The sequence below is a fragment of the Pseudophryne corroboree genome, chromosome 2, assembly GCF_028390025.1.
Source record: "Pseudophryne corroboree isolate aPseCor3 chromosome 2, aPseCor3.hap2, whole genome shotgun sequence".
Classification (NCBI taxonomy): domain Eukaryota; kingdom Metazoa; phylum Chordata; class Amphibia; order Anura; family Myobatrachidae; genus Pseudophryne; species Pseudophryne corroboree.
Window position 1 is genome coordinate 39,109,209 of NC_086445.1, and position 18,762 is coordinate 39,127,970.

General features: G+C 49.8%; 1 protein-coding gene across 5 annotated transcripts in view; it reads left to right on the plus strand.

Moving 5' to 3' along the window:
* The window catches only part of FAM168A (family with sequence similarity 168 member A), a 209,116-nt gene that overhangs the window by 157,894 nt on the left and 32,460 nt on the right, over positions 1-18,762 (plus strand). The gene's annotated exons all lie outside the window — the stretch shown is intronic.

Sequence of the window (18,762 nt, forward strand, 5' to 3'; positions counted from 1 at the left end):
GTGCTCACCTTCTCGGGGGCCGCAGATTCGGCATTCAGGACTGGGTCCTGGTGACCACGGACGCAAGCCTCCGAGGGTGGGGAGCAGTCACACAGGGAAGAAATTTCCAAGGTCTGTGGTCAAGTCAGGAGACTTGCCTTCACATCAATGTCCTGGAGCTAAGGGCCATATACAACGCCCTACGTCAAGCGGAGACCCTGCTTCGCGACTAATCGGTGCTGATTCAGTCAGACAACATCACCGCAGTGGCTCATGTAAACCGCCAAGGCGGCACAAGGAGCAGGGTGGCGATGGCGGAAGCCACCAGAATTCTTCGCTGGGCGGAGAATCACGTGCAAGCACTGTCAGCAGTGTTCATTCCGGGAGTGGACAACTGGGAAGCAGACTTCCTCAGCAGGCACGACCTCCACCCGGTAGAGTGGGGACTTCATCAAGAAGGCTTCACGCAGATTGCAAGCCGGTGGGAACTGCCACAAGTAGACATGATGGCATCCCACCTTAACAAAAAGCTACAGAGGTATTGTGCCAGGTCAAGAGACCCTCAGGCGATAGCTGTAGACGCATTAGTGACACCGTGGGTGTTCCAGCCGGTTTATGTATTTCCTCCTCTTCCTCTCATACCAAAGGTGCTGAGAATTGTGAGAAAAAGAGGAGTGAGAACAATACTCATTGTTCCGGATTGGCCAAGAAGGACTTGGTATCCAGAGCTGCAAGAAATGCTCACAGAGGACCCATGGCCTCTGCCTCTAAGACAGGACTTGTTGCAACAGGGGCCCTGTCTATTCCAAGACTTACCGTGGCTGCGTTTGACGGCATGGCTGTTGAACGCCGGATCCTAGCAGAAAAAGGCATTCCGGACGAGGTTATTCCTACGCTGATAAAGGCTAGGAAGGACGTGACGGCTAAACATTATCACCGTATATGGCGAAAATATGTTGCTTGGTGTGAGGCCAGGAATGCCCCTACGGAGGAATTCCAGCTGGGCCGTTTCCTTCTCTTCCTACAGTCGGGAGTGACTTTGGGCCTAAAATTGGGTTCCATTAAGGTCCAGATTTCGGCTCTATCCATTTTCTTTCAAAAAGAACTGGCTTCTCTACCTGAAGTACAGACGTTTGTTAATGGAGTGCTGCATATTCAGCCCCCTTTTGTGCCTCCAGTGGCACCTTGGGATCTTAACGTGGTGTTGAGTTTCCTGAAGTCACACTGGTTTGAGCCACTTAAAACCGTAGAGTTAAAATTTCTCACGTGGAAGGTGGTCATGCTTTTAGCCCTGGCTTCAGCTAGGCGTGTGTCAGAATTAGCGGCTTTGTCACATAAAAGCCCTTATCTGGTTTTCCATATGGACAGGGCAATTTCTGCCAAAAGTGGTGTCATCTTTTCATATGAACCAACCTATTGTGGTGCCTGTGGCTACTCGTGACTTGGAGGATTCCGAGTTACTAGATGTGGTCAGGGCTTTGAAGGTTTATGTAGCCAGAACGGCTAGGGTCAGGAAAACTGAGTCGCTGTTTATCCTGTATGCACCCAACAAGCTGGGTGCTCCTGCTTCAAAGCAAACTATTGCTCGCTGGATCTGTAACACGATTCAGCAGGCTCATTCTGCGGCTGGATTGCCGCTGCCAAAATCAGTAAAAGCCCATTCCACAAGGAAGGTGGGCTCTTCTTGGGCGGCTGCCCGAGGGGTCTCTGCATTACAGCTTTGCCGAGCGGCTACTTGGTCGGGTTCAAACACTTTTGCAAAGTTCTACAAGTTTGATACCCTGGCTGAGGAGGACCTTGTGTTTGCTCATTCGGTGCTGCAGAGTCATCCGCACTCTCCCGCCCGTTTGGGAGCTTTGGTATAATCCCCATGGTCCTTACGGAGTCCCCAGCATCCACTAGGACGTTAGAGAAAATAAGATTTTACTTACCGGTAAATCTATTTCTCGTAGTCCGTAGTGGATGCTGGGCGCCCGTCCCAAGTGCGGACTTTTTCTGCAATGCTTGTATATAGTTATTGCTTAAATAAGGGTTATGTTATAGTTGCTTCAGAGTTTATCTGATGCTCTGTGATTGTTAATACCGTTAACTGGGTAAAGTTATCACAAGTTATACGATGTGATTGGTGTGGCTGGTATGAGTCTTGCCCTAGATTTCCAAAATCCTTTCCTTGTACTGTCAGCTCTTCCGGGTACAGTTTCTCTAACTGAGGTCTGGAGGAGGGACATAGAGGGAGGAGCCAGAGCACACCAGAATCTAAATTCTTTCTTAAAGTGCCCATGTCTCCTGCGGAGCCCGTCTATTCCACATGGTCCTTACGGAGTCCCCAGCATCCACTACGGACTACGAGAAATAGATTTACCGGTAAGTAAAATCTTATTTTAATAGGGCGGTATAGGGAACTCCGTATCAGACTTATTGACCCATTCAGAGGAAGGCGAGAAGTCTATAAAGCAAGACCAAGGGACTAAGCTTGGCACAACATTGCTGTCTGACGCTGCTAATGACATGGTTTTGATTCTAACCAGGGCCCGTAGACATACCCCGAGTACTCCCGTGTCCACGGAGGCACATCCCACATGCCCTGGACCCATACTTACCTCTCCTCCAAGCACTACAGAGATCACTGGGAAAATGCCACCAGCAGCGTTCTCCCGGAGCTATGCACAGGGCATGCGAGGGGGAGGGGCCTCCTCTATTCACCCGTCCCTGTACGGAGGGCAGGGACCTCGGAGTATTAGTATCGGATGATAGGAAGGTCAGTGTAGTCTGTAGTATACCTGATGATGTAGGAAGAAGAGGGAGGTCATACTGTCACGTTGTAGGTCGAAGGTAAGAACACACCTAAACTACTGTGACATAGGAAACACTGGGGCCACTGAAATGGGCCTTATGTATTACTCAGCGCTGTGCAGAAATTATCCTTCATTCCCACCAGGGCGTAGGCCGCAATATCCAAACTTACTGAGAATTTCAGAGGAGAGAATGGACAGAGATGGTAACCCGGGACCCCCGAATGTGTGGGTGTGGGTTAAAAGATTGACACAACATAGACAGACAGTCAATAGGTCAACACCAGATAGTCGACAGGGTCGCAAGGTCGACATAGATTTAGGTTGACTGGGTCAAAAGGTCATGCGCAATTGGTCGACACAGAACACATGGTTGTTTTTGTTATTTTGTTTGTTTTGTTCATTAACCCTAAACCTAACCCCCCCCCCCCCCCCCCCCCCCCCCTCCGGGGCCTATGCCTAACTGTCCCCTTCCACAGCCTAACCCTAACCCAATGCCAAGTTCCTGACTCTAACTGACCCCTCTGGCTGGCTAACCCTAGCCCTAACCCTAAAAATCATGAAAAACCACGTGTCTACCTTTTCTGTGTTGGCCACTTGCATTTCGACCTTTTGATCTATTGACCATTGACCCATGGTGTCAACCTGATGACTGTCTGTATCACAAATGTATCACAGGTTCAGCAGCAAAGTGTAAGAGGATTTCTAGAACCAGGGAACAAACGTTGGGTGGAAGGGAGACATAAGGAGGATTATCTTACAGAAAGGGGGACAGATCGGTGGGGTGGTCTCATCAATTGTGGTGCTGACCGCAAAGTAATTTCACATTGCAGCGCGTGCAGCCGGCGCTGTATGCATTTACCTGCGCACCATTTGTGATTGTTGTAAAGAGGTGTGAGGCACTGGGATAGAGGTGTGAGGCACGGTGGTAGTGTGCTCGGGGAAACACAAGAGGGCTGCCAGTGTGAGGGCTGGATGGGTCCTGCATTACGGGGGTGGGGAACACGAGGGGGCTGCCGGTGTGAGGGCTGAGTGGGTCCCGCATTACAGGGGTGGGGAACACGAGGGGGCTGCCGGTGTGAGGGCTGGATGGGTCCTGCATTACGGGGGGTGAGGAACACGAGGGGCTGCCGGTGTGAGGGCTGGATGGGTCCTGCATTACAGGGGTGAGGAACACGAGGGGCTGCCGGTGTGAGGGCTGGATGGGGTGCTGCATTACAGGGGTGGGGAACACGAGGGGCTGCCGGTGTGAGGGCTGGATGGGTCCTGCATTACGGGGGGTGAGGAACACGAGGGGCTGCCGGTGTGAGGGCTGGATGGGTCCTGCATTACAGGGGTGGAGAACACGAGGGGCTGCCGGTGTGAGGGCTGGATGGGTCCTGCATTACAGGGTTGGGGAGCAGTCTGTATTGGGGAATTTTCCCTATAGTGTTGGTAAAGCTGTGACGTGTACTGCGCAGTCTCCAGCCCAGCGGTGATGCGGTGATTATGGGTTTCTCTTGCAGTCTCTGGCTGGCAGTCATCCCCCTTTCATCTAGACGGAGGGCTAGTCTAGAATGTTAATGTGGCTGCAGCTAGAAGTGATTGATTAGATCCCACAGTCCTGGCTCAGAGCACAGGAAGAACATATTGCACCAGTGATTTTCTCTGCCTGCTCCTATAAATTAGACTTCTCCGCTGTGCCGGCTGGTCTCTCTCCGGTCTCCCCCTTCTGGCCTCTCTCCGGTCTCCCCCCTTCTGGCCTCTCTCCGGTCTCCCCCCTTCTGGCCTCTCTCTGGTCTCCCCCCTTCTGGCCTCTCTCTGGTCTCCCCCTTCTGGTCTCTCTCCGGTCTCCCCCTTCTGGTCTCTCTCCGGTCTCCCCCTTCTGGTCTCTCTCCGGGGTCTCCCCCCTTCTGGTCTCTCTCCGGTCTCCCCCCTTCTGGTCTCTCTCCGGTCTCCCCCCTTCTGGCCTCTCTCCAGTCTTCCCTCTTCTGGCCTCTCTCCGGTCTCCGCCCTTCTGGTCTCTCTCCGGGGTCTCCCCCTTCTGGTCTCTCTCCGGGGTCTCCCCCCTTCTGGTCTCTCTCCGGGGTCTCCCCCCTTCTGGCCCCTCTCCGGTCTCCCCCCTTCTGGCCCCTCTCCGGTCTCCCCCTTCTGGCCCCTCTCCGGTCTCCCCCCTTCTGGCCCCTCTCCGGTCTCCCCCCTTCTGGCCCCTCTCCGGTCTCCCCTTTCTGGCCCCTCTCCGGTCTCCCCTTTCTGGCCCCTCTCCGGTCTCCCCCTTCTGGCCTCTCTCCGGTCTCCCCCCTTCTGGCCTCTCTCCGGTCTCCCCCCTTCTGGCCTCTCTCCGGTCTCCCCCTTCTGGCCTCTCTCCGGTCTCCCCCTTCTGGCCTCTCTCCGGTCTCCCCCCTTCTGGCCTCTCTCCGGTCTCCCCCTTATGGTCTCTCTCTGGCCTCCCCCTCCCCCCCCCCCTCCAGGTCTCTCTCCGGGCTCCCCCTTCTGGTCTCTCTCCGGTCTCCCCCTTCTGGTCTCTCTCCGGTCTCCCCCTTCTGGTCTCTCTCCGGTCTCCCCCTTCTGGTCTCTCTCCGGTCTCCCCCTTCTGGTCTCTCTCCGGTCTCCCCCTTCTGGTCTCTCTCCGGTCTCCCCCTTCTGGTCTCTCTCCGGTCTCCCCCTTCTGGTCTCTCTCCGGTCTCCCCCTTCTGGTCTCTCTCTGGTCTCCCCCTTCTGGTCTCTCCCTTCTGGTCTCTCTCCGGTCTCCTTCTTCTGGTCTCTCTCCGGTCTCCTCCTTCTGGTCTCTCTCCGGTCTCCCCCCTTCTGGTCTCCCTCTGGGCTGCACACAACCGTGGAGCTTGGAGTGATTTTATCCCCATACTGCCCGCTTCACTGAGTAATGCGGGAGAGTCTCCTACACTTCCAGGGGCTGTGGGAGACTAACCAGAAAATTGAGAGTCTCCCGCGGCTGGCGGGAGGGTAGGCAGATATGCAGCACATTGGCTTTTAAAGGTGAGACAGTCACCAAGCACACCTGTTGTAAAGTAGCTAGGAAAACGTCAGACAACGAGGTTCATGAGGAGATGTGTATCACTGACAGATTAATGACAAAATGTATCAAATACACAGAAGGAATTAGTGCAGTGTACTCTCCATTCCTAGATGTGGGGTGCAAATATCTCATCATAATAATATATATATATATATATATATATATATATATATGTTTGGAATTTAGTGCAGGAAATCTAATTGAGCTGTCAGTGATGTGTTCAGATTCAGTCTAAGATTAAACCTCTGTTTCCATGACGACGGGATAAACTCTGCTCCGTCACCATCGATACATCCAGCTGTCAGTAGTTGGATCGTTGCCATGGAAACGCACATTCCACGCAGCCCGGGACATTGCTATATTACACCCCGCCACGGAGCCGGTTGTCATTCCTACACGCACACTGTAGCAGACGTGGGCCGCCCGCCGAACTGCCTGACTGGGCATGCTGAGACTTGTAGTTCAACAGCTGGAGAACCACACGTATACCTCAGGCTGAGCTGTAGTAGCTACATTTTAAACACCAAGCCCTAGAAGTGGTCTTCAGTGGAGCCGAGCGCAGTGGCTTGTCTATAATGGGTGCACACTGGGGGGGGACCCACACCGCACACATATTTTAATACTTAACCTCTCCGGAGTCCAGCGTCGGGCGCTGCAGCCGCAGTGAAAATCTCAGCCAAAATGGCAACAGCGCATGCGCGGTAGTGAATTTGGTCTCCGGGACATGGCGGGCGCCATTTTTCCAGAGACCTGCACAGGGACTCCCTCCCCTGGATTTGCTCATTGGCTGAAGTTTCAACCAGTCATCGTTGGCGAATGCTCATTAGGATGCAGGAGCCGCAGTTAGACCGCTCCGCAATTGCTGGTGGAAGCTACAGGTGACCTACAGCTAGATAAATGGTCCAGTAATAAGCGCAGTCTTCTGGATCGGATGTATAAGTCTTCTCTTAATTCGGATGTCCCTGCTGATGGAAATTCATCCCTCAGAGCAGACAGGATTACTTCAGTATACATATTCGAACCATCTAATATAGGTGAGATGTGTACACATAAAGGTATCTTTAGGTCTTCAATTACCCCAGTGTCTAAGTCTCGGGTTGGACTCGGTATAAACCAGTATGGCTCCCCTTTGGATTTGAAGTCACCTGGGTACAGGTCTAGTCGTTCCTCCAAAGGTATATTTAAACCATGAGGTCACACCTCCACACCCGATTCACCGTCACCGAGGTAAGTAAACACCGGTAACGTCCACAGGTTGGATGTCTTCCAAACAGATATTTATTCCAAATGCAAGATAAAATAGTCCCCAAGCCGAACCCTCCGTAGCAGTATGGACCCACAGACAGGCCTCCTCCTTCTCACCCAGGATGAGTGGATCTGGTAATGTCCTTAATAGACGGAAGTCCACAGTCGGAGAGAGTCCTCTTTCACAATCAACGCTTTTCTGACCAGAAAGGTCCTTCCTCAGGGTGTCTAGGTTGACATGTTCTGAATGTGAGCATACCTTTTTGGAATATTTCAACCTAAATATAAAATGTACGGTCAACATTCTGACCGGCTACCTACCGAAGTGTTACCGGGAAACAGGTTATTAATGCCGCGGAGCTGTTTAGCTGGCCATTGCGTCCTCTGCGGTAAGTTGGCCGTAGTGTTGGGATAACGTAATTCCTGCAAAACAAATGCCCTAATCAGTGTAATTCTCTTTGCCCTGATTTGACTGAGACCGGCCCAATTAGTGTTATTGGAATCTAGAACATAACGGAAGAATTTTTATTGATGTAACCGTGCAGATCACCATCTTCTGGGTATTGCAGTTCGTTCAGGCGTACAGTGCACCAGGTCGTTCTTCATACGCGATCATTGATCTGCCAACGTGCCACACACTCGCTGCTACATGCCGCCCCCACGCCAGTGTCTTGGAACATGCCGCTGTTTGGTTGAGAAGCATTTTGGTAAAATACCAGTGATCACGGCAGCGCCTGTCTGTAGTGACGCAGTTGTCTGATGATAAACCAAACCACTGCCGGAAGGAAACGTGCCGGTAACACACCGCCGTACTTGTGGGAGCCAGTATCAGTCTTCATTCTTCTTCCGTCACTTAATCGCAACTTGGTTCGTCGCCAGGTGCCTGTAACACCGCGCCCTCACTTATCGTACCACTGCGGAGTGGAAAATAACTAACGATTCGGTTTCTTACTGCTAATGAGTAGCTCTATTACAGATGGAGCCCTGCTCATCTATCTCTTTTAATAGGATTAATTGAGCCAGGGCAGTCAGAATTAATCCCCTGCTGTATTGTTCTCTCTGTATTGTATTGCATATGCGAACAATAGATGAAAGGCTTATGCTAATAAGCATTGGTGCACCTAGGTGCAGCAGAGATGGCTAGATGAGCAAGGCTCCATCTGTAGTTTTTATTATTTCGGGTGTACGACTTAAAAATCTGAACAGCAGTGTTACCTGGAAATGTCCCCGATTGGCATGCGCGCTCGAGCGCCCGAGACTTGGATCCATAACCTCAGTATAAGTCGTGTCACGTTCCGGTACTGCTGAGACGGGCAGAAAGGCCGCAGTATCAATTTCTGCTAATTGTGAATGACATAACTTCATTATCCAATCTGCCAGACACTGCAAAATCTAATGAGCTTTTATGGCCACTAAATTTAATTTGAGACTACTTGTGCAGCAATCTAAATTTGATAAAGGAGATTTCTGGAATCGTGCGTTCTTTCGCCTCCGCTGCTGTAATTGGAAAGTTTAGGGTTTTTTTTGCTTTCTGTCTTTCATCGTCCTGGTAATGTCAGGGGAGCGCAGCAGTTTCATTGAATGTGTCTTGCTTTTTGTTTGGCGATTATTATTTAAATTGCTGCTGTATCAATATCCGGTCTCCTGAGACGCCGGCTGGGGGATCGTCCCCACCACCGCGCAATTCGTGTATTGATCCTCTGGTCATCAAAGCCGCTGAAATGCCGCAATTTGACCACGGATATCCAGCCAGAGAGCAGAAAAAATGTCACACACACACACACACACACACACACACACACACACACACACGTGTGTATCTCTCTCTCTCTCTCTATATATATATATATATATATATTTCTCTATCGTCCTAGTGGATGCTGGGGTTCCTGAAAGGACCATGGGGAATAGCGGCTCCGCAGGAGACAGGGCACAAAAAGTAAAGCTTTTCCAGATCAGGTGGTGTGCACTGGCTCCTCCCCCCATGACCCTCCTCCAGACTCCAGTTAGATTTTTGTGCCCGGCCGAGAAGGGTGCAATCTAGGTGGCTCTCCTAAAGAGCTGCTTAGAAAAAGTTTAGCTTAGGTTTTTTATTTTACAGTGAGTCCTGCTGGCAACAGGATCACTGCAACGAGGGACTGAGGGGAGAAGAAGTGAACTCACCTGCGTGCAGGATGGATTGGCTTCTTGGCTACTGGACATCAGCTCCAGAGGGACGATCACAGGTACAGCCTGGATGGTCACCGGAGCCGCGCCGCCGGCCCCCTTGCAGATGCTGAAGTCAGAAGAGGTCCAGAATCGGCGGCTGAAGACTCCTGCAGTCTTCTAAAGGTAGCGCACAGCACTGCAGCTGTGCGCCATTTTCCTCTCAGCACACTTCACACGCAGTCACTGAGGGTGCAGGGCGCTGGGGGGGGGGGCGCCCTGGGAGGCAAATGTAACCTATATAAAGGCTAAAAATACCTCACATATAGCCCCCAGAGGCTATATGGAGATATTTAACCCCTGCCTGGATTCACTAAATAGCGGGAGACGAGCCCGCCGGAAAAGGGGCGGGGCCTATCTCCTCAGCACACGGCGCCATTTCCTCTCACAGCTCCGCTGGTCAGGACGGCTCCCAGGTCTCTCCCCTGCACTGCACTACAGAAACAGGGTAAAACAGAGAGGGGGGGCAAATTTATGGCGATATTTTGATATATATAAAGCAGCTATAAGGGAGCACTTATTATAAGGCTATCCCTGTTATATATAGCGCTTTTGGTGTGTGCTGGCAAACTCTCCCTCTGTCTCCCCAAAGGGCTAGTGGGTCCTGTCTTCGTTAGGAGCATTCCCTGTGTGTCTGCTGTGTGTCGGTACGTGTGTGTCGACATGTATGAGGACGATATTGGTGTGGAGGCGGAGCAATTGCCAAATATGAGGATGTCACCCCCTAGGGAGTCGACACCAGAATGGATGCCTTTATTTATGGAACTACGGGATAGTGTCAACACACTAAAGCAGTCGTTTGACGACATGAGACGGCCGGACAATCAATTAGTGCCTGTCCAGGCGACTCAAACACCGTCAGGGGCTGTGAAACGCCCTTTGCCTCAGTCGGTCGACACAGACCCAGACACAGGCACTGACTCCAGTGGTGACGGTGACGAATCAACCGTATTTTCCAGTAGGGCCACACGTTATATGATTTTGGCAATGAAGGAGGCGTTACATTTAGCTGATACTACAGGTACCACTAAACAGGGTATTATGTGGGGAGTGAAAAAACTACCTATAGTTTTTCCTGAATCAGAAGAATTAAATGACGTGTGTAATGAAGCGTGGGTTGCCCCTGATAAAAAGCTGATAATTTCAAAGAAATTATTGGCATTATACCCTTTCCCGCCAGAGGTTAGGGAGCGCTGGGAAACACCTCCTAGGGTGGACAAGGCGCTAACACGCTTATCTAAACAAGTGGCGTTACCCTCTCCTGAGACGGCCGCACTTAAAGATCCATCAGATAGGAGGATGGAAAATATCCAAAAAAGTATATACACACATGCAGGTGTTATACTATGACCAGCTATAGCGACTGCCTGGATGTGCAGTGCTGGGGTAGTTTGGTCAGAGTCCCTGATTGAAAATATTGATACCCTGGACAGGGACAATATTTTACTGTCGTTAGAACAAATAAAGGATGCATTTCTTTATATGCGTGATGCACAGAGGGATATCTGCACACTGGCATCACGGGTAAGTGCTATGTCCATTTCGGCCAGAAGAGCTTTATGGACGCGACAGTGGACAGGCGATGCGGATTCAAAACGACATATGGAAGTTTTGCCGTATAAAGGGGAGGAGTTATTTGGAGTCGGTCTATCAGATTTGGTGGCCACGGCTACAGCCGGGAAATCCACCTTTCTACCTCAAGTCACTCCCCAACAGAAAAAGGCACCGACTTTTCAACCGCAGCCCTTTCGTTCCTTTAAAAATAAGAGAGCAAAGGGCTATTCATATCTGCCACGAGGCAGAGGTCGAGGGAAGAGACAGCAACAGGCAGCTCCTTCAAAGGGACAGAAGCCTTCCCCGGCTTCTACAAAAGCCACAGCATGACGCTGGGGCTTCTCAAGCGGACTCGGGGACGGTGGGTGGTCGTCTCAAAAATTACAGCGCGCAGTGGGCTCACTCGCAGGTAGATCCCTGGATCCTGCAGATAATATCTCAGAGGTACAGGTTGGAATTAGAGACAGATCCACCTCGCCGTTTCCTGAAGTCTGCTTTACCAACGTCCCCCTCCGAAAGGGAGACGGTTTTGGAAGCCATTCACAAGCTGTACTCTCAGCAGGTGATAGTCAAGGTACCTCTTCTACAACAAGGGAAGGGGTATTATTCCACTCTTTTTGTGGTACCGAAGCCGGATGGCTCGGTAAGGCCTATTCTAAATCTGAAGTCCTTGAACCTGTACATAAAGAAGTTCAAGTTCAAGATGGAGTCACTCAGAGCAGTGATAGCGAACCTGGAAGAGGGGGACTTTATGGTATCCTTGGACATCAAGGATGCGTATCTCCACGTTCCAATTTACCCCTCACACCAGGGGTACCTCAGGTTCGTTGTACAAAACTGTCACTATCAGTTTCAGACGCTGCCGTTCGGATTGTCCACGGCACCTCGGGTCTTTACAAAGGTAATGGCCGAGATGATGATTCTTCTTCGAAGAAAAGGCATATTAATTATCCCATACTTGGACGATCTCCTAATAAGGGCAAGGTCCAGAGAACAGCTAGAGATGGGATTAGCACTGTCTCAAGAAGTGCTAAAACAGCACGGGTGGATTCTGAATATTCCAAAATCCCAGTTAATGCCGACAACTCGTCTGCTGTTCCTAGGGATGATTCTGGACACGGTTCAGAAAAAGGTTTTTCTCCCGGAGGAAAAAGCCAAGGAGTTATCCGAGCTTGTCAGGAACCTCCTAAAACCAGGAAAGGTGTCTGTACATCAATGCACAAGAGTCCTGGGAAAAATGGTGGCTTCTTACGAAGCAATTCCATTCGGCAGATTCCACGCAAGAATTTTCCAAAGGGATCTGTTGGACAAATGGTCAGGGTCGCATCTTCAGATGCACCTGCGGATAACCCTGTCTCCAAGGACAAGGGTGTCTCTTCTGTGGTGGTTGCAGAGTGCTCATCTATTGGAGGGCCGCAGATTCGGCATACAGGATTGGATCCTGGTGACCACGGACGCCAGCCTGAGAGGCTGGGGAGCAGTCACACAAGGAAGAAACTTCCAGGGAGTATGGACGAGCCTGGAAACGTCTCTTCACATAAACATTCTGGAACTAAGAGCAATATACAATGCTCTAAGCCAGGCAGAACCTCTGCTTCAGGGAAAACCGGTGTTGATCCAGTCGGACAACATCACGGCAGTCGCCCATGTGAACAGACAGGGCGGCACAAGAAGCAGGAGTGCAATGGCAGAAGCTGCAAGGATTCTTCGCTGGGCAGAGAATCATGTGATAGCACTGTCAGCAGTGTTCATCCCGGGAGTGGACAACTGGGAAGCAGACTTCCTCAGCAGACACGATCTTCACCCGGGAGAGTGGGGACTTCATCCAGAAGTCTTCCACTTGCTGGTAACCCGTTGGGAAAGACCAATGGTGGACATGATGGCGTCTCGCCTCAACAAAAAACTGGACAGGTATTGCGCCAGGTCAAGAGATCCGCAGGCAATAGCTGTGGACGCGCTGGTAACGCCTTGGGTGTACCAGTCGGTGTATGTGTTTCCTCCTCTGCCTCTCATACCAAAAGTATTGAGAATTATACGGCAAAGAGGCGTAAGGACGATACTAGTGGTTCCGGATTGGCCAAGAAGGACTTGGTACCCGGAACTTCAAGAGATGATCACGGAAGATCCGTGGCCTCTACCTCTAAGGAGGGACTTGCTTCAGCAGGGTCCCTGTCTGTTTCAAGACTTACCGCGGCTGCGTTTGACGGCATGGCGGTTGAACGCCGGATCCTAAAGGAAAAAGGCATGCCGGAAGAAGTCATTCCTACTTTGATTAAAGCAAGGAAGGAAGTAACCGTGCAACATTATCACCGAATTTGGCGAAAATATGTTGCGTGGTGCGAAGATCGGAGTGCTCCGACGGAGGAATTTCAACTGGGTCGATTCCTACATTTCCTGCAATCAGGATTGTCTATGGGTCTCAAATTGGGATCTATTAAGGTTCAAATTTCGGCCCTGTCGATTTTCTTTCAAAAAGAATTGGCTTCAGTCCCTGAAGTCCAGACCTTTGTTAAGGGAGTGCTACATATACAGCCTCCTGTGGTGCCTCCAGTGGCACCGTGGGATCTCAATGTGGTTTTGGACTTTCTAAAATCTCATTGGTTTGAACCACTAAAGAAGGTGGATTTGAAATATCTCACATGGAAAGTGACCATGCTTCTAGCCCTGGCTTCGGCCAGGAGAGTGTCAGAACTGGCAGCTTTATCTTACAAAAGCCCATATCTGATTTTCCATTCGGACAGGGCAGAACTGCGGACTCGTCCGCATTTTCTCCCTAAGGTGGTGTCAGCATTTCATCTGAACCAGCCTATTGTAGTGCCTGCGGCTACAAGTGACTTGGAGGACTCCAAGTTACTGGACGTTGTCAGAGCATTAAAAATATATATTGCAAGGACAGCTGGAGTCAGAAAATCTGACTCGTTGTTTATATTGTATGCACCCAACAAGATGGGTGCTCCTGCGTCTAAGCAGACGATTGCTCGTTGGATCTGTAGCACAATCCAACTTGCACATTCTGTGGCAGGCCTGCCACAGCCTAAATCTGTAAAGGCCCACTCCACAAGGAAGGTGGGCTCATCTTGGGCGGCTGCCCGAGGGGTCTCGGCATTACAACTTTGCCGAGCAGCTACGTGGTCAGGGGAGAACACGTTTGTAAAATTTTACAAATTTGATACTCTGGCTAAGGAGGACCTGGAGTTCTCTCATTCGGTGCTGCAGAGTCATCCGCACTCTCCCGCCCGTTTGGGAGCTTTGGTATAATCCCCATGGTCCTTTCAGGAACCCCAGCATCCACTAGGACGATAGAGAAAATAAGATTTTACTTACCGATAAATCTATTTCTCGGAGTCCGTAGTGGATGCTGGGCGCCCATCCCAAGTGCGGATTATCGGCAATAATTGTACATAGTTATTGTTAACTAATTCGGGTTATTGTTGAAGGAAGCCATCTTTCAGAGGCTCCGCTGTTATCATACTGTTAACTGGGTTTAGATCACAAGTTGTACGGTGTGATTGGTGTGGCTGGTATGAGTCTTACCCGGGATTCAAAATCCTCCCTTATTGTGTACGCTCGTCCGGGCACAGTACCTAACTGGAGTCTGGAGGAGGGTCATGGGGGGAGGAGCCAGTGCACACCACCTGATCTGGAAAAGCTTTACTTTTTGTGCCCTGTCTCCTGCGGAGCCGCTATTCCCCATGGTCCTTTCAGGAACCCCAGCATCCACTACGGACTCCGAGAAATAGATTTATCGGTAAGTAAAATCTTATTATAAATATATATATATTTATATCTATATATATATACTGTATGTATAGCTAGAGATATATATAGAGATAGATATATGTATAGATATGTATGTGTATAGTTGTGTGCGTGTTTATATATTATGGACCAAATTTAATGAGTGATATTTTTGTTATCACCTGATACGGATGATGCATGATGATCCAGCCAATCAGCACCTAACTGTCATTCTTTCAAACACACAACAGTTAGGAGCTGACTGGCTGGAGCACCGTTTATCATTCGTAACAAGTGATAAAAAGAATACCACCTGTTGTTAAATCTACCCCTCTGTGTTTTTAATCCTGGTGGGCTATTTTATGTTCCCCTATACAGATATGGGATCCTAGAAGATCCTTTTGGACAATTTCCGTTCGGTGTGCAGCACTTTATTACATCGCCACTTTTACCTGCCCCCACCTAGCAGACGCTGACGTAGCCGCGCATGATCCCCCCCCCCCCCCCCCCCATATATCTCCTCTGCCAGTTTATATTCCACCTATCTATATTTCTGTATGTATCAGTTTGCTGAATTGCACAGCCGTGTTAATTTTAGACCCCCCTCCGCAATGACACCACGCGGACATGTGGCTTTGTATTGGATGGGGCGAGCTATATTTAGCTGTGTCCCCTGAGAACAGGCAGCGGATGCAGATCAGCAGATATACATTGGCTCATATTGCAGTCTCCTGTACTCCTACATAACCTTTATAATTGTATTATTGTATGTCTGTATAGGAGTAGGGACAGTTACGTCACTCGCGCCATTAATTCTGGAAATTGGTGTAGGCCGTACCCCTTATAAGTGATCCCAGCCTTTGTATGTATAGGAACGGCTTTTTTAAACCCAGACCCGATGTTTTATAGGCCAGTTCAGATTTTCAGGATTGACTGACAGATGTGATTCTTCTCGGCAATCTGGGCAGTGGCGATGGTAAATGTGGCCTGCGTCGGGGCTTGCGGACAGGCCAATGTCACAAGATTTTTCTGACTCTGGGATATTATGACTTTAGGAAGTTCTATCCGCTGCGCACAGATGTCCTCACATCGCACCCCATAGCCACGTTTCGGCGTGCCACGGACTTTTTCCTAAAGCATCGTCTTAATCTGCTGCTTTTATTATGACAGAAATACTGATCTTAAACTGTCGGTACTCTATTAGCGCATTAATACGCACGATTCAGAACAAAGTGCGCAATCTGGATTAGAAGGCAAACGGCTGAGGTTCTGTGTGAGTGACTTGCGCCATGCGTCGTCGTGCATTATCTGCTGCATTATACCAATAACAAATGCTGATCCTACGTAGCTACTACACTTATGGCAAATTAAGATGGAAATAAGTACTTAAGCTCCGGAATTGCTGCCTGCGGGAGAGCACCTAGGTCGCCCCAAGTGTCTCGCCCCATGTGGTGCAGAAAGAATAGGTTTCTGAGGACACAGCTGTAATTACCGGTCCTGTAATGCACGCGTACATTTCACATTTTCTGCCATACTAAAAGTGACGGAACCCGTTGCTATGGGTTACATTACTCTGTCATATGTTGGCCAGGATATTATTTAAATGGCAGTGCAACACGGGCCCTAATCCTATTATCTGGCTGAGCTACGGCAGTCAGTGTGTATGAGGTGCAAGGTGTGAAGCCTCCTTGCCAGGGAATGTCAGGATGCGTTTATTCACCAGTAAGAGCCAGTCAGTGACCGTCCTGGGAAATGGAGATACATTTGGTCTGTCTCTGGCCCACAGTCACTGTGTCTCTGCGCTCTCTCCTGTCTGTCATGTGACATGAAATATTCCACGTCAGTGATTCTATACCTAACAGGGGAAAGCTGCATGGAAACAGAGAGGCGCTTACCCACTGAGCCAGCTGCAGCAGTGACACTGCTACCCGAATACAGCTGTACTGCGGCTCTGAGTATCATGGGCACCAAGGGCACAATTTCTAGTCTTGCTTCTGATATTGTTCCCTTGTGACGCGCTGCTTGTTGTGTTTTGTGAAGGAAAAGTATTTATGTGAAATTTCTAAGTATCATGTATGAATATGAAAGTTCCAATAACATGGCAGGACGGGTGCGGTATATTTTGTTGACATTCATCATGCTCGGCATGTCGACATTGGCCACATCGACATTCACCATCTCAACACTGATGAAATGTTGACAGGTTTAGAATGTTCCTCCCCTCCCGTTAGTGACTAACCTTAACCCTTCCTTCCTGTATCCTAACCCTCCCTTCCCATAGCCTAGCCCTCCCCTTAGTAGCTAACCTTAACCCTTCCTTCCTGTATCCTACCCCTCCCTTCCCATAGCCAAGCCCTCCCCTTAGTGCCTAACCTTAACCCTTCCTTCCTATAGCCTAACCCTCCCTTCCCATAGCCTAGCCCTCCCCTTAGTGCCTAACCTTAACCTTTCCTTCCTATAGCCTAACCCTCCCTTCCCATAGACTAGCCCTCCCCTTAGTGCCTAACCTTAACCTTTCCTTCCTATAGCCTAACCCTCCCTTCCCATAGCCAAGCCCTCCCCTTAGTGCCTAACCTTAACCCTTCCTTCCTATAGCCTAACCCTCCCTTCCCATAGACTAGCCCTCCCCTTAGTGCCTAACCTTAACCTTTCCTTCCTATAGCCTAACCCTCCCTTCCCATAGACTAGCCCTCCCCTTAGTGCCTAACCTTAACCTTTCCTTCCTATAGCCTAACCCTCCCTTCCCATAGCCAAGCCCTCCCCTTAGTGCCTAACCTTAACCCTTCCTTCCTATAGCCTAACCCTCGCTTCCCATAGCCTAGCCCTCCCCTTAGTGCCTAACCTTAACCCTTTATAGCCTAACCCTCCCTTCCCATAGCCTAGCCCTCCCCTTAGTGCCTAACCTTAACCCTTCCTTCCTATAGCCTAACCCTCGCTTCCCATAGCCTAGCCCTTCCCTTAGTGCCTAACCTTAACCCTTGCTTCCTATAACCTAACCCTCCCTTCCCATAGCCTAGCCCTCCCCTCGTGCCTAACCTTAACCCTTCCTTCCTATAGCCTAACCCTCGCTTCCCATAGCCTAGCCCTCCCCTTAGTGCCTAACCTTAACCCTTTATAGCCTAACCCTCCCTTCCCATAGCCTAGCCCTACCCTCGTGCCTAACCCTGTCCTTCGTGCCTAACCCTAACCTTGCCTGTAGCACCTACCAATAACTTTCCCCTTAGTGCCTAGCCCGGGATCAGTATGATATACCTACAATAAAAATCCCGATGGTCAAAATCCCGATAAGGCCAAAATACAGACATTTTAAAATACTGACAAGGTCAAAATACCAACATTTAAAATATCGATAAGTCAACCAGAGTTTTTCATTGTTTTTTGGTGTGTATGTCGACATAGGTCAACATGGACACCGTATAAGTGTATTACGTCCCCTCGCATGGCTCGCTGCGCTCGGCACACTATTATATTCCCCCTCCAGGTCCACTGGGATGGTAAAGTATGAACATGTCGGTTTCAATGGAAAAACTCATGTCGACTTTTTGAACTGTCGAAATTTTAAATGTCGGTATTATGACCTTGTTGGTATTTTAAATGTTGGTATTTTGACCTTGTCTGGATTTTGACCATTGGTCAATGGTTGTCGATATTTTGACCGCCGGGATTTTGATTGTAGGTAAATTGACCGCATCCACCTAAACCTAACTTTCCCCTTAGTGCCTAACCGTCCCCTTAGTGCCCAACAATATCTTTCCCCTTAGTGCCTTACCCTAACCGTCCCCTTAGCGTTCCCCCCCCTTAGTGCCTTACCCTAACCGTCCCCTTAGTTCCTAACAATAACTTTCCCCTTAGTGCCTAACAATAACTTTCCCCTTAGTGCCTAACAATAACTTTCCACTTAGTGCCTAACAATAACTTTCCCCTTAGTGCCTAACAATAACTTTCCCCTTAGTGCCTAACAATAACTTTCCCCTTAGTGCCTAACAATAACTTTCCCCTTAGTGCCTAACAATAACTTTCCCCTTAGTGCCTAACAATAACTTTCCCCTTAGTGCCTTACCCTAACCGCCTCCTTAGTGACTAACAATAACTTTACCCTTAGTGACTAGCTAACTTTCCCCTTAGTGCCTTACCCTAACCGTCCCCTTAGCGTTCCCCCCTTAGTGCCTTACCCTAAACCTCCCCCTAGTGCCTAACCCCAAGCCCTCCCCGACTGCCTAACCCTGACTTCCT